This window comes from Rana temporaria, chromosome 1, assembly GCF_905171775.1.
Source record: "Rana temporaria chromosome 1, aRanTem1.1, whole genome shotgun sequence".
NCBI classification, from domain to species: Eukaryota; Metazoa; Chordata; class Amphibia; order Anura; family Ranidae; genus Rana; species Rana temporaria.
The window spans coordinates 166,758,890-166,774,841 of NC_053489.1; the positions used below are offsets into that span (position 1 = coordinate 166,758,890).

At 43.7% G+C, this 15,952-nt stretch overlaps 1 protein-coding gene across 4 annotated transcripts in view; it reads left to right on the plus strand.

The window, feature by feature from the left end:
- Positions 1 to 3,215: 3,215 nt before the first annotated feature.
- Positions 3,216 to 15,952, plus strand: part of TAOK3 (TAO kinase 3) — a 371,844-nt gene continuing 359,107 nt past the window's right edge. For 3 of the 4 annotated variants that reach the window (XM_040345730.1, XM_040345722.1, XM_040345755.1), the window contains exon 1: positions 3,216 to 3,577. The gene's annotated coding sequence lies outside the window, so the exon portion shown is untranslated. Of the gene's footprint in view, positions 3,578 to 6,979; positions 7,051 to 15,952 lie in introns of those variants that run through there. The other variant, XM_040345738.1, reaches the window with a different exon arrangement.

Here is a 15,952-nt window from a genome sequence, read left to right on the forward strand (position 1 = left end):
CCAGTTTTTTTTGTAAAATTAGGTGCCTTAGCTTATATTCGGGTATTCGAGTATATGCGTAAGTCAATTATTAAAGAGACACTTCTGGGCTTTCTTCTATCACAGCAGCAGCGCTCCTTCTAATCCACGGCAGAAGTAAGGCTTGAAATCGCTTCATAAAGCGCTGCTGCTCTCTTTTTGCTTTGTTTGTAGTATACACTACGGGCCAGATTCACGTAGCTCAGCGGATCTATAGATCCGCTCGATCTACGTGAATTAAGATCTGCTCCCGCAAGTTTAGGAGGCAAGTGGCTAATTCACAAACCACTTACCTCTAAACTTGCGACGGCGGATCCTAAATCCCCCAGCGGAATTCAAATTCCGCGGCTAGGGGAGTGTCATATTTAAATCAGGCGCGTTCCCGCGCCGATTTAAATGCGCAGGCGCCGTCCGCGAAATTTCCCGGCATGCATTGCTCCCACTGACGTCGCTAGGACATCAGTGGTTGCAACGCTTACGTAAACGACGTCCGTCCGAGAACGACTTACGCAAACGACATTAAAAAATTCAAATTCGACGCGGGAACGCCGGCTATACTTAACATTGGCTGCGCCTGATAAAAGAAAGGGTAAGTATACGCCGGTACGCCGCTACGGAAACGTCGTAAGAAGACTGCGTCGGGTCCACGTACGTTCGTGAATTTGCGTATCTCGCTGATTTACATATTATTTCTTGTAAATCAGCGGGAACGCCCCCGGGGCCATTTTTAAATTTAAAAATAGATCCGACAGTGTAACACAGTGTAACACTGTCGGATCTAGCCCTATCTATGCGTATCTGATTCTATGAATCAGGCGCATAGATAGGACCAGTTTACGTCAGAGATACGATGGTGTATCTGTAGATACACCGTCGTATCTCTTTGTGAATCTGGCCCTACAACTTTAGTGGTGGTGCCCCCACCCTTCTAATTTTCGTCCTACCTGCGGCCCACATTGTACGCGCTCTGTGACCGCTGTGTCCTTCAGACATCTGATCACAGATTAGGGTAAAGGGCCAGTAACAGCCCTTTCCCATGTGATCAGCGGTGTCCAATCACAGCTGATCACATGTAAACAGACGTACCGGTTATCAGTAGTCCTTTCCTCAGGTTTTGTGTGAGGAAAGGAGAGCCGATACCTGGCAAAGCTGTCAGCACACTGTTTACGCCAATAATCAGGACACTGATCATCAGTAGCCTGATGATCAGTGCAGCTCATCAGTATCAGTGCAGCCTCATCAACACCCATCAGTGAAGAAGAAACATTACTTATCTGCAAACTTTTATAACAGTAACTACAATTTTTTTTTTTTTTAATTGTTTGATTTTTTTCAGCTGCTGAGTATTTGGAGAGGGCAAGGACTTTTTTTTTTATGCAAAACGGTGCTATTTGTTTTTTTTTGGTTCAATATACTTCAATGGAGAAGCTGCAGAAAAGCATGTAATGGGGCAGATCCACAAAGAAATTATGCCGGCGTATCTCTTGATACGCGGCGTAATTTCAAATGTTATCCACAAAACAAAATACGACTAGATCCGACAGGCGTACATCTTAGCACGCCGTCAGATCTAAGCTGCAATTTTTTGGCGTCCACTAGGTGGCGTTTCCGTCGAATTTGCGTCGAGTATGCAAATTAGCTAGTTACGGCGATCCACGAACGTACGTCCGGCGCATTGTTTTTACGTAGTTTGCGTTCGGCTTTTTCCGGCATATAGTTAAAGCTGCTATTCTGAGGCGTACTCAATGTTAAGTATGGCCGTCGTTCCCGCGTACAATTTTGAAATGTTTACGTAAGTTGTTCGCGAATAGGAATTTGCGTAGAATGACGTCACCGTCGTAAGCATTGGCTGGTTCCGGTTTAATTTCGAGCATGCGCACTGGGATACCCCCATGGACGGCGCATTAAAGGTTAAAAAAAAACGTTGTTTACGTCGGGTCACGATGTATTTACATAAAACACGCCCCCATTACATCCATTTGAATTCCGCGCCCTTACGCCGCCGTAACTTACGGCGCGAATTCTTTGAGGATTCGAAATAAAATAAATAAGTTACGGCGGCGTAGCGTATCTTAGATACGCTGTGCCCGGCGCAAAGGTACGTGAATCTGCCCCAATGTGTTTTTGCGGCAATTTGTGTTTTTTTAATTTGCCCAACAACAAATTGGCCCAAAAAAATGTAAAGATGCAAATTGCCGCAAAATTAACTTTTTTTTTAAAGGTTATTAACTGATTAATCAAAACAATAATCGACCAACTAATCGATTATGAATATAATCGTTAGATGCAGCCCTAATATATATATAGTAAAACCTTGGTTTGAGAGCGTTTCGCAAGACAAGCAAACTGTTTTAATACATTTTGCCTTGATATACAAGCGATGTCTTGATATAAGAGTAGCGTCATGTCACAACTGAGTATAAAAAAGAAGAGAGGCGCCTCTAAGTGTAGCAATATGGTTACATTTATTGAAGGTACAGCATTTAGCAACTTATTGCTACACTTAGAGGTGCCTCTCTTCTCTTTTAAACTCTGTAAAAAGAATGCTTTGATATACAAGTGCTTTGGATTACAAGCATGTTTCTGGAACGAATTATGCTCGCAAACCAAGTTTTTACTATATATATGTGTGAGGGAATGGTGTAAGTCCATGACCTGCAGTAGGAGTCTGTATCCGGCAGAGGGCAGCACACAGACAGTAGATGTAATGAGGACGGTGGTGCCTGTATTCCATGACCCAATTTCTCCAGTCCGCCCCCACACCTTCCATGTCGGTGTAATCACACACATCACAAGTCCTCGGCCCGCCTATGAAACTTTCATTAATAACGCGCCAGCAGCTGTCCGGCTACAAGTTAGCGGCCGTGCTCAGCCATCACTCGTATATAACAACACATAGGGATCCCGCCCGGCACTTGAGAGCCGCCCGCCCGAGCAGCACATGTCATTACGTAATCCATCCGGCGAGCGGCCGCCATCGGGTTAACAAATAACCCAATGGGCTAAAAATAGCGTAGCTGTGAACACAGACTTCAGAATGTCACTGAACGGGGCGGGGCCTCACTCCTCACGTGGTCCCCCCAAAAAATGTAATAACACAAGTAGCACGCACTTCCCTGTTCTGCGCGACCGAAGCAATCGAGCGCAGATCATGCGATGAGTTCCGGGCGCTCAAGGCAAGTGGCGATCTGCGATCGGCTGTTGACGCCTCAGTAGGCTGCTCCCGCTCGCGCTGGAGGTTCCATTTTTTTCTTCTCTCTTTATCAGTAAAGTCTCCCTGAGGAAGGATGGGGGCTGTGAGGGGTCAGAAAGGTGGAGTGGAGTCGTGCGCGGAGCTGTGACACAAGTGCGGAGACTTCACGGAGCAATCCCTCCGCCGGACAGTGGCAGTGTGTGTCCCGCCCCCTTCTTCACACTCACTCCGGGAAAAGTCCAAGCCTCCTCCGCAGACACTTTGACAGGTGTGTCCCTCCGCCCTGCACTCACTCTGACAGGACTCCCAGCTGGGACCCCCCCGGGGGATGACTCGCAACACTTTGTCCGGAGACACCTCAGACAGGTAAGCGCCCCCTCCCTCCCTGTCACTTCCAGGTGTGCCTGCGCTCTATTCATTCACCGCTGACAGCCACATGAGGCGCCCGAGCCACTGGCCCCTCATACAAGCTCAATGGACAGAGGTGCACACTTCATACATAGTCTGCTGGGGGAAAAGACACAAGTCCACTGTAGTCTGCAGTCACACCTCAGCGCTGCGTTTTCTTACAGCATCTTAGCATTGACCTATAGGGGACGCTGTTCTCTGTGACGTTGCTGAGTGCAATATCCACTTCAAAAAATGTGCATATTGTATGTGTGCCAATGCAATTCTATGGGACGCAAAACGCGTTCTGTACGAAACGAGTTGTCAAAGGAGCGCCAAAACTTTTCGAGTTTCTTGGGTTTGGAGCGGAGATGTGAACCATCACCATAGAGGTGCATTGAGGACGAATGTGTGCGATTTTTCTGGATCTGAACACAAGATGCGATTTCATGTCAGTTTCCATTGATGTCTATGGAGAGGAAAATCGCACCGCAACGCTGTAAACTCGCACAAGACCCTTTTTTTGCTGCATAGCAATTGCAATGCATAGATGTATAGGATCATCACTGAAAACGATGGGGTTTATTTACTAAAGGCAAATGCACTGTGCACTACAAATGTAATTGGAAGTCCGGTCGCTGTAGATCCGCGGGGGGCATGCAAGGAAAATAATAAACAGCATTTTTGCTTGCACGTGATTGGATGATCAAAATCAGCACATCTCCTCTACCCCCCCCCCCCAATTTCACAATTTCAGGTCTTCTCCTGTTATCCCCCCCCCCCTATTTCAGATCTTCTCGTTTTCATATCTTCCCCCCTCAGATTTAGAATGACGGCACTTCCAAGTGTATTTGTAGTTCACGGTGGATTTGCCTTTAGTAAATAAACCCCAATGTGTTTTTGGATGACATGCAATTCTACTCTTTTTGTAATGCATCAAGATCCGCATCAGTGTGAACCGGTGTTGTAAAAAATCCTCGGACCTGTGAAAAAAATTGGACCGCGTCACTTCTGGTGATCCTACGTCAGGAGCACAGCTGATCGCGGATCCACGGCGCATGCGCATATGCTTCTTTTTTTTTGGTCCGTGAATATCCTAGACTGGGGTAGGCGGGCAAAGGCGGATCAAGCTAAAATCAGAGACTCGGGCGGGCGGAGGCGGAGCAAGAGTTTTAATGACATTATCGGCACACACTAGCCTGCTCGGTCCCATGCTTTTTTTGGTCTGTGAATATCATAGACTGGGGTAGGCTCCGCCTCTGCCCGCCCATCCCAGTCTCTGATTTTTTGCTTGATCCGCCTCTGCCCGCCTACCCCAGTCTATGATATTCACGGACCAAAAAAAGCATGGGACCAAGCAGGCTAGTGTGTATTTAGGGACGGGGCTGGAGGCGGTGCTGCTGATAATGTCATTAAAACTCTTGCTCCGCCTCTGCCCGCCCACCCGAGTGTCTGATTTCAGCTTGATCCGCCTCTGCCCGCCTACCCCAGTCTAGGATATTCACGGACCAAAAAAAGCATCTGTGCATGCGCTGTGGATCCGCGGTGCTCCTGACGTAGGAGCACCGGGAGTGACGCGGTACGATTTTTTTTTTTTTTTTTTTTTTTTTTTTTCACAGGTCCGAGGATTTTTTACAACACCGGCACCAAAGAAAGTCGTTTCTATCTAAAGAGTAACTCTAGTTTCGTTGAGGAGGAATAACAGAAACATTCCCCTCTGGGTGATCTATGTACATTGCAGGGAGTTTAATGCATTGTTGCAGATTCCTACCGTTTTGTTATTCTGAGGAAATGGCTGTCTGTCTGTGTCTATGTGCCAAGTGAATGTAGTGGGAGTGATTTTATAATTATCAATCAGCTGCTGCACTTGCAGGGTTCTAATGAAGAATGTTGCAGTGTCTGCGTCCCTTTAGACATGATTAACCCTTTTGCAGTATCTCGTCATACTGCATGGGCAATGTATTTTTTTGTAGGATTGTAATGCTCCGTGGAATGTACCCCCTTTTTTTTTTTTTTTTTTTTTTAGTATTTTATTTAAAATGTAAAGTTTATATTTTCAACAAAAAACAAAACCAACATTATTGTTGGTGGGGATGCTTAAAATCTGACTTGTGCCTTAGGAAAATATATGAGCCAATCCTACAAGCAGGAAATGATGTTTCTGGGGGACGTTCTGTACACCATCTGTTTGTCATAGTTCATTGTATTCTACAGAATTTTTATTTTTTTTTGTTTAGTAAAGGTAACATATTTTTTTTAAATGTATCACAACTGGAGGGAAAAAAAATTGTGTGTATATATAATCTATTAAAAATCGGTAAATTGTAAAGGCATTTAAAGCGTCACTTATGGAGATTTTGAAGTACCACAGTTTGTTGACATTCCACGAGCGTGCGCAATTTTAAAGTGTGACATGTTAGGTATTTTTTCAGCGTAACATCTTTCAGATTATACAAAAGAATTGGGGTATGGATTGTGTTAAAAAATAAAATAAATTAAATAAAATTGTGTTTGAAAAACTGCTGCACAAATACTGTGTGACTTAAAAAAATGCAGCAATTGCCATTTTATTCCCTAGGGTCTCTGCTAAAAAAAAAAAAAAAGTAAATCCGTATTGTTTTCTAGAAAATTAAACTTGTAAACTGAAAGTGTCAGAAAAAGCTTGGTCTTCAAGTGGTTAAATAAGACCTGGTGATCCTGCCATGAAGGTTCAGGCGCTACCTGTTATATAGTTGGACTATGTGGTATCCTTGTCCCCAGTTCTCTTGTGTGTTACCCTGTCCTACAAGCTTCTGATGGAGGCTACAAGTGGCCGTTTTTACATGGTCCGCCATTGTAGCCATTTGGATATCTGACCTAAGTATTGCCTTGCAGCCATCTGTGGAGTGCATGTAGACAGGAAGTGGTTGCAAATAGGCTGCAGGAGATGAGCAGCACTGAGTTGGAACAGAGGATGCAAACAAATGATTGTTCTTCCTTTGTCAGCACAACTGATGTAGAAGTGAATAAGGGAAGCCCTGGTGGTGTCACGGGAGCAGAGTTATTTCCTGCTATGATGTAATAGCAGGGAGGAGGGGCCACACAGCTGTACTTGTGGATGGTAGAGACATGCCAGCACATACGTTTTTATTGTCACAGAGATGGTTGTAGAATTCCAAAAATGATAATGGGGCTCTTCTCCGTGAGCAACGCAGATAGAAGGGCTTCATCTTCTGCTTTAACTCTGTGTTGTCGGAGGTGCTCGCCTTACTCATCTCCCTGCACCATATTGTGAGGATGGCTCATAGTCATGGGATTGAAAGTGAGGAATTTACCAATTATAGACTGAATGAGTCACTCAGGTTGCATCCATTCTATGCTACACATTGCCTGTCATTGCTGTCACATCAGGGATCTCAATTAAAACTGAGCTTCTCGAGTTGCCGGATGGAGTATGTTAGAGCAGCTGAATGGTATGTTTGTCATATGTGCTGTGCCTGGAAAACTTTGCATCGTGGATGTGGTGGCTTTTTTTTTTTAAGACGGTCTGTTATTTTGGCAGCTTACTGTAGACAGCATGCTGAAAGCATGCTGGCAACCTCAGTCAGTATTCCAAATGGGTTTAATACTAGAACAATTTCACAAATGGCTTTATTCTACTTGCTAAAGCAGTCATTGTGTAGAGAGACGCTGGGTCCAAAGGTTGCATGCATAGATCTGTGTGCACATAGCCAAGAATTGAGTAATTACTACATATTATACACCTAGAGACTCTCTCTCTCTCTCTCTCTCTCTCTCTCTCTCTCTCTCTCTCTCTCTCTCTCTCTCTCTCTCTCTCTCTCTCTCTCTCTCTCTCTCTCTCTCTCTCTCTCTCTCTCTCTCTCTCTCTCGTGTTCTCTCTCTCTCTCTCTCTCTCTCTCTCTCTCTCGTGTTCTCTCTCTCTCTCGTGTTCTCTCTCTCTCTCGTGTTCTCTCTCTCTCTCGTGTTCTCTCTCTCTCTCGTGTTCTCTCTCTCTCTCGTGTTCTCTCTCTCTCTCGTGTTCTCTCTCTCTCTCGTGTTCTCTCTCTCTCTCTCTCTCTCGTGTTCTCTCTCTCTCTCTCTCTCTCGTGTTCTCTCTCTCTCTCTCTCTCTCGTGTTCTCTCTCTCTCTCTCTCTCTCGTGTTCTCTCTCTCTCTCTCTCTCTCGTGTTCTCTCTCTCTCTCTCTCTCTCGTGTTCTCTCTCTCTCTCTCTCTCTCGTGTTCTCTCTCTCTCTCTCTCTCGTGTTCTCTCTCTCTCTCTCTCTCGTGTTCTCTCTCTCTCTCTCTCTCGTGTTCTCTCTCTCTCTCTCTCTCGTGCTCTCGTTCTCTCTCTCTCTCTCTCTCTCGTTCTCTCTCTCTCTCGTGTTCTCTCTCTCTCTCTCTCTCGTGTTCTCTCTCTCTCTCTCTCTCTCGTGTTCTCTCTCTCTCTCTCTCTCTCGTGTTCTCTCTCTCTCTCTCGTGTTCTCTCTCTCTCTCTCGTGTTCTCTCTCTCTCTCTCGTGCTCTCGTTCTCTCTCTCTCGTGCTCTCGTTCTCTCTCTCTCGTGCTCTCGTTCTCTCTCTCTCGTGCTCTCGTTCTCTCTCTCTCTCTCGTTCTCTCTCTCTCTCTCTCTCTCGTTCTCTCTCTCTCTCTCTCTCTCGTTCTCTCTCTCTCTCTCGTGCTCTCGTGTTCTCTCTCTCTCGTTCTCTCTCTCTCTCTCGTTCTCTCTCTCTCTCTCTCTCTTTCTCTCTCTCTCTCTCTCGTTCTCTCTCTCTCTCTCGTTCTCTCTCTCGTGCTCTCTCTCTCTCGTGCTCTCTTTTATCTCTGCATGTTAAAGGGGTTGTAAAGGTTTGTTTTTAAGCTAGTGCATTGTTGGTTCACTTACCTTTTTCCTTCGATTTCCCTTCTAAATGTTTTTTAATTTGTCTGAATTTCTCACTTCCTGTTTCTCAGTAAGCTGCCGCCATCATCCGAGCCATTCTGGTTGGGGGTTAGTCAGTCAGAACAGCTTACTGAGGAGGAACAGGAAGTGAGAAATTCAGGCAAAGAAAACGGAAAAACAAAACATTTTAGAAGGGAAATCGAAGGAAAAGGTAGGTGAACCAACATTGCACTAGCTTAAAGGAACCAATTTAGAAAATAAAAAATGAACCTTTACAACCTCTATTAAGGTTTTTTTTTTTTCTTATGTTTTTTTGCTACGTTTAATGTAACTGTTTCAATCCCGTTACTTCTCAGACTATATAAGTGCCTGCATTCTTAAAGCTCCATGTACACTGGGCTTAAAAAAAGTCTGTTCTTTTTGGAGTAAAAAACTTCCATATAGAGCATTTTTTGTACATAGTTTAGGAGAGTTTTACATTTATTTATTTATTTTTCTACCAGTGAGCTCCAATCAGAAACGCGAATGAGAAAGGTGTGTGTGTGTGTGTGTGTGTGTGTGTGTGTTTTTCTGCCTCTAAACGTCGTTCTAAAACATATGCCTGTAAACGTCCTAATGTGTATGGACACAAAGGATAACATGGAGTTGCTTCTACAGGCAGAACACAAAACTCCTATAGAAGTAACATTTTTTTTATTCCAGTGTGCATGGAGCCTAAAGCTTTTTTTTCCCTGTAACTAGCCTGCCAATGAGGTGTGTGGTTAACTGATGGTTAATTTTTTTTTTTTTTTTTTTACTTTTACTTTTACTTTTTTACTTATGCCTCATGGCCATGATTTTTGCCTGCATGCTGTTTCCTAGAAAATAATATTGATACATTTACAATTCTTGTGACCATAGTTACAATTATGACTGCACAATTATAAAGTGTTTTTCCACTTTGCAGCAAATTGGGATAATACCTACTTTATATGTGTCTCATGGTTCTATTTACAATAATCATATAATTATTCACGATTCATATAGCGCCAACAGTTTACGCAGCGCTTTACAATGTAGAGGGAGGACAGTACAATTCCATACAGAAGGGCCCTGCTCGTAAAGGCAGGGGGTGGTGATACAAAAGGTAATAGCAAGGTAATTTACATAGCATAACTTCACACAAAAAATAATTAAATGCTGCTTACATTTTTAATTGCTGATAAATCCTACCTAGCCTCCCCTGCTTTGTGACGTTAAAGTATAACCTAGAGGCAAAACGTGTGTGGTGTATGTATTTTTTTATTTTTTATTATTTTATTTTAGCGTAGAGAGGGATTAGAACACCTGTCAGTTTTTATTTCTGTCTGCCTCTGCGACCCAATTACGATAGTGTGGGTGCCGCTCTGCTCAGGCTAGATGATTCAGCCCATAGCCAACCACTTCATAGTGTCTGTGCCTTCGTTAGGGAGATTAACCCTCTCTATTTGTCATTGACAGGGGCGAAAAAAAAAAAAAAAAAATTCCTAAATTGTGGGTTGTTCCCAGAGAATTATTGGAGGGGAAATCTTCCAATGAGGATTTGTGGGTCAGCAAGGAATTCCCTAATTTGCAGGGACGATCTCTCTCTTTCTGTATGGCTATAGAACAGGAAGTGAAGTGTAATCTCCACAATGGAACACTGATGGTGGGGGAAGTGATATTCAAGTGTGTGTGTGTAATTTTTATATATATGTTCTGTACATTATCTGTTTGCCATAGTGCATTGTATTCTACAGAGATGCAGATTAAAAGGGAAAGGTCCTCCCCCTCCCTGTGTGCTATAGGGCACCTATTCAGGTGTGCTGCCGAGACAGGATTTGACTGACGGCAGCAGGAGCCAATGGCTGCTGCTGCTTTTTAGTGTCTCCTGTGAGGAAGAGGGAGCAATATGCTGCAGATGGGGGGGAGGGGAGGGGTTCGACCACAACAAGTAGAGGGATTTGTTTTTTCTCCTTCTCGCAGGGATTGCATTAAGTTAAAATAAACTGTTCCAAGCCTGTTTCCAATTGCTCAGAATAGTTTATAAGCTGTATATGGAGTCCTGTGTATAAACCTGCTAAAAAGATATAAAAAAGGAAAATATGTATGTATTTTTTTTTTATTTATTTGAATTTTGAAGCATTTACACAGTATCAATTATCTAGATTTACGAGCTGAAGAGGCATACAGTAAGTTTAAACAAAGAGTTGTGCAATCAAAGATGCGGTTAGTGTTAAGCGGGCTGGGTCTGCAGGCCTTATGGCAATGACTGGATTAGAGTTTGTGGAAACATTAATGAAAATGTGTCTTGTCAATGTATGAAGCTGAATTCATTTTCACTTAGAACAGAAATCACACTTCTTGTGTTTAATTTCAATGGCTCGATGGAAACAGTAGCTGTGACTGAACCCTGGCTGGCTTTATACGTGTTTTCAAATGACTTGAACCTGAAACCTTTTTTTCATTGGTCTGTTCGATGTAGTCTTTATTCTCATTTGAACTGCATATTTTTGTTCTGTGGTTAGTAGTAAAAAGAACACATATACATAAAGAGAAGTGGAGGAATATTCACAAATAAAATCCTGTTTATCAGAGTGTTTACATCATAATGATGAACTCCTTAAATAGTTGCAAATGATCTAAAGTCAATACATTTTGTAGACTGGATTCACATTTGTTCTTTTGCATAGCAGCATGTTTTTAACGTATATTTAAAACGGAAGTAAACCCTCTTAAAAAAAAAAAAAAAAAATTGAGGGGGGATGGGGAAACCTGCAAGGCAAAAGCATAATGAGCTAGTATGCATAGCATACTAGCTTATTATGTATTACTTACCTCAGATGGAAGCCCCCGCAACGGTCCTCGTCTACCCCTCCGGCCGCCGACATGTCGTCCTAAATTTCTTCTGGGTATCGCGGCTCCAGCGCTGTGGTTGGCCGGAGCCGTGACGACGTCACTACCGCCATGCGCACGGGAGCCACCGGTAACTGCGCGGAGACTGCAGCAATGGCACATAGGTGACATTGCTTCAGTTTTCCCCAGTGCGCATGTGCCGATGTCAGGGGATATCTCCTAAACCGTGCAGGTGTAGGAGAAATACTTGTTGGCTACAGGTAAACCTTATTATAGCATAAGGTTGTAAATTAGGGGTTACAACCACTTTAAAGCGGGAGTTCACCCGAATTTTTTTTTTTAACATTAGATTGATGCTCATTTTGTCGAGGGGAATCAGGTATTTTTTTTAAAAACTAAGCAGTACTTACCGTTTTTAGAGAGCTATATTCTCCGCCGTTTCCGGGTATGGTCTTCGGGACTGGGCGTTCCTATTTGACAGTCTTCCGACAGTCGCATACATCGCATCACGTGTAGCCGAAAGAAGCCGAACGTCGGTGCGGCTCTATACGGCGCCTGCACACCGACGTTCGTCTACTTTCGGAAAATCGTGACGCGATAGATGCGACCGTCGGAAGCCTGTCGGAAGACTGTCAATCAAATAGGAATGCCCAGTTCCGCAGCCCATACCCGGAAGCGGCGGAGAAGATCGCTCTCTAAAACGGTAAGTACAGCTTCGATTTTAAAAAAACTAGCCGATTCCCCTTGACAAAATAAGCATCAATCTAATGTTAAAAATTAACATTTCCGGGTGAACCTCCACTTTAACCCGAAAATCAAAACTGTAATGTATTGCAGATTTCATTAGTTTTCATTCAGAATTTTTTTTTTTTTTTTTTTGGGATCATTCCAGAAATTCAGTGCCCTTGTCACTTTCTATGAGCTGAACTGAAATCACAAGCAAGCAATGTTATCTGCATTGCAAGCTCTCATCTACAAACTACCCCACCTCAATGTAATGAGGGATGAAGAGCAGAAGTTGTGTTTTGTAGTCTACATCAGGAGAGCAGCCTAGGTGTTGATGCTGCTTTTCCATAGGTACAGTGGATTGAGTGTAGCTACTCTAGGAGAGGAAGTCTGTTATTTTTCAACTCCCTTTACGCGACTTATACTCAGTGTTTTGGCATCGAGCAAATTGCTGCGAGTCTGCCCGCAATCTCAAAACTCGCTGCAACCGCAATACTCGGTTCCCATTATTTTTTCAATGGCACATCAAATGCAGTGGGGTTTTGCTGTGAGTGCCACGTGTTGCCCAAAAAGGATCAGGAGCTTCTTTTGGGTGACAAGCTTCAGTTGATGCAATTTGAAAATAATGACACCTGTGTTTTTTGAGATTGTGGTGCATTTTGATATCGCGGGCAGAATCGCAGAAATTCTGCCGCAATTCCAAAGTGTCAAGTGTGAATGGAGCCTAAAGCCTCGTACACACAATCAGATTTTCCGACAGGAATTGTGTGATGACAGGCTGTTGTCAGAAAATCGGACCGTTTTCGTATGCTCCATCGGATAGCAGGCTTTAAAATGTTCCGACTACAATTGTGTGTTGTCGGATTTTCAGATTTTTGTGTGTAAACAAGTCCGTCGGACAAAAGTCCAAAGTGCAAACACGCATTGCTCCTGAAGCAATACTCGCCTAACAAAACATTAGCAGAAGGTGCCCAAAGGGTGGCGCTAAAGAACTGAAAAGCCATGGTTTCGTGTTTGTTGGCCAACAAGTTCATGGCCAAAGCCCTTCGGACAAAAGTCCTATGCTTTGTCCGCAGAAAATCCGATCGTGTATACAAGGCTTAAGAGTCCAAGCTGTTTGGCAAAAAATGACAGAGGGTTAAAACAAACCATATTGACACTTTTATAGGGCTACTTATGATCTGCTTTTATCCATTTATGTAAAACCCTTATTCCAAAATGGGGGGGAAAAAAACTGTTTACTGTAACTGCTTATAAAGTGTTAGCTAGAGTTCAGCTTCAATTTGTTAGTCCAGTCCATCTAAATCTGCTAGTCTAACACTACCCTCTCCCAGTCTGACAATGCTGCTGTCCAACGGTGTCTCCATTCTCCATCTGGAGTGCAATGGGGATCATCTGGTGAAAGTAAATCGAAAACAAACTTGCAGACATCACATTAAAGTACAGTATGTGTAATACTTTTTTTTTTTTTTTTTTTGTAATTGCATGACTTCTGCTCTGTTCTGCATAGGGTGCTTACAGATGTGGGGATGGGGACGTGGCAACAGCAATGCACTGTTCTTCTATTGAAGATCTCTGCAGGGGGGTATGTCGGCAGAGGGAGAGCGGTACACTGATCTTCCCAGTGAATAGCTGCGGGAGTGGGGAGCTGCATCTGCCAGTACTTCCAAGTAGAACGCAAACTGATCATACTGTAATGGATGTGACTATGCCTGGTGTGGTCAGTTTGAGATAAGAAAAGATGAGGCACTGGCTGGATCACCAAGTTTTTCACACAAAGGAAGCAATGCAAAAGAACAAGATACTCTTTCATGCTGTGGACAGAAAAAATAAATGTTGAAGATGCTGTTTCCCTGCATCCAATTAGCATGACAGGAGAGTGTGACCGCCTCTCAATGGAGCTGGTTCACACAGCTTGGGGGCGGCCGCGGTCCACATTGAAGAAGGCTCCTGTGTGTCTTCTGGTCTGCTTCAGGTGTAAATTCAGGAAAAAGATCGGACCTGAATTGAAGAACAGGGACGCACCGGACCCCATGCTGTCTGCCGTGGCCCCACATATGTGAATGGAACCTAAATGTTTGTAATTCTCTCTAGCTACTCTTGGTATTCTCAAACCCCTACCACACTGTACAGCCCGAGGCCCACAACATTGTTTCTGCCTGCAGCTCTGCAGAATCCGGAGTCTAATCTTCTATATGTTCTTTGAAGTACTAGCTAAGATGCTTCAGACTACATAAGATGATCAACTCTTAAACATGAAGAGACCAAAATGAACCTCTAACTTTGTGTGTGTGTATAATATATATCTATCCATCTCCCAAAGTCTCACCTGAAATACAAGTGTGATCTCGTGTTCTTGTACACTAGCAGTGCTCATAGTAAGAGGAATTTTGTACGTGGGTTAGGTAGCATTTTAAAATATTGCAGTGTAATCTCACTGCATGCTATTACTGTAGTCTGTGATGTGGTTTCTTGTTTATGAAGGCTGTTTTTTTCCCAATACATTTTTAGCTGCACGATTAATCGTTGTTGTTTTTGCGATTTCACCCCCCCCCCCCCTCACAATATTAATACAACTTTTCCTGGATTCATGTTAAACAAGAGCAGAGCTGTCACCCCCCCCCCCCCAAAAAACTGAAAAACCTTGTTTCTTTTAGATCAGGGGTCTCCAAACTGTGGCCCGAGGGCCAGATGCGGCCCTTTGCTAGCCTTTATCCGGCCCTCAGGGCTTTATTCCTCCCACTGATATGAGGCACTATTCTTCCCACTGACTCCAACAAGGGGGCACTTTTACTTCCACTGATACCAATGAAGAGATACAATTACTCTTACTAATAGGGGCACTACACCTTATCCTACTGTTTGCAAACTATGAGGCCATATTTATTCTCACCAATGCTGGGCCCGGGACTTTTTCTGCCCCCCGCTGGCCACAATCCGGCCTTTCTAAAAGCTAAAGAACAATAAACTGGCCCTTTGTTTGAAAAGTTTGGAGACCCCTGTTTTAGATCAAAAGGATAAACGTCCACCTGTAAATGAGGTCACACTATTTGCACAGCAGTCTTTCAAAATCAATTTTTTAGGAAAAAACATACTTCAATCAAAGCGGAGTTCCACCCAACAGTGGAACTTCTGCTTTAAGCACTCCCCGCCCCCTGACATGCCACATTTTGGCACGTTGTTTTTTTTTTTTGGGGGGGGGGGTAGTGGGTACCTAGTTTTTGACAGTTTCCTAGCTCCCACTTTTGCTCGCGCTGCCTAGGTGACTCCTCCGCTCCCCCTCCCTATAATCTTCTGGGACACATCATTGAGAAGGTGCAGCGTGACTCGCACATGCGCAGTGTGTACCTGGCTGTGAAGCCACAAGCTGTCACAGCCCGGTGCCCACACTTGCAATGCCGGGGAGAGGAGCGAGGCTTTGGGCGGCCGCCCATTATAGGAACGCGGGACAGGTGAGAGCTTATAAAGTCATCGGCTACACTTTTTGGAGCTGGTGACTTGTTTTAATAAACTTAAAACCGACTGGAGCACTGCTTTAAAAAACGAAACGGTAAAGTTAGCCCAATTGTTTTTGTATTTTTTGTAGAATGTGAAAGATGTTACGCAGAGAATCGTGATCTTTATTCTAAGCAAAGAAATGTCTATTCTCATTTTATCCAGAATCGTGCAGCTCTACTCTGGCTCAAATATTTGCCATAAAATATGGTGTGGCTGCTGTGTTAATGTAACAGGCATGTTTGTTGCTGAGCCCACTGAGAACTGGATTTAGTGTTATTACATCTGTGCTACCCACTGTGCTTGGTATATGTATGTTGGTAAAGTGTTTGTTTAATTTACTTTTTAGTTCTAGTCTTTTGACTAAATTGCCATTTTAGTTTTTGTTGGTCGACTAAAATCGAATGGGTTAAGTAACATTTT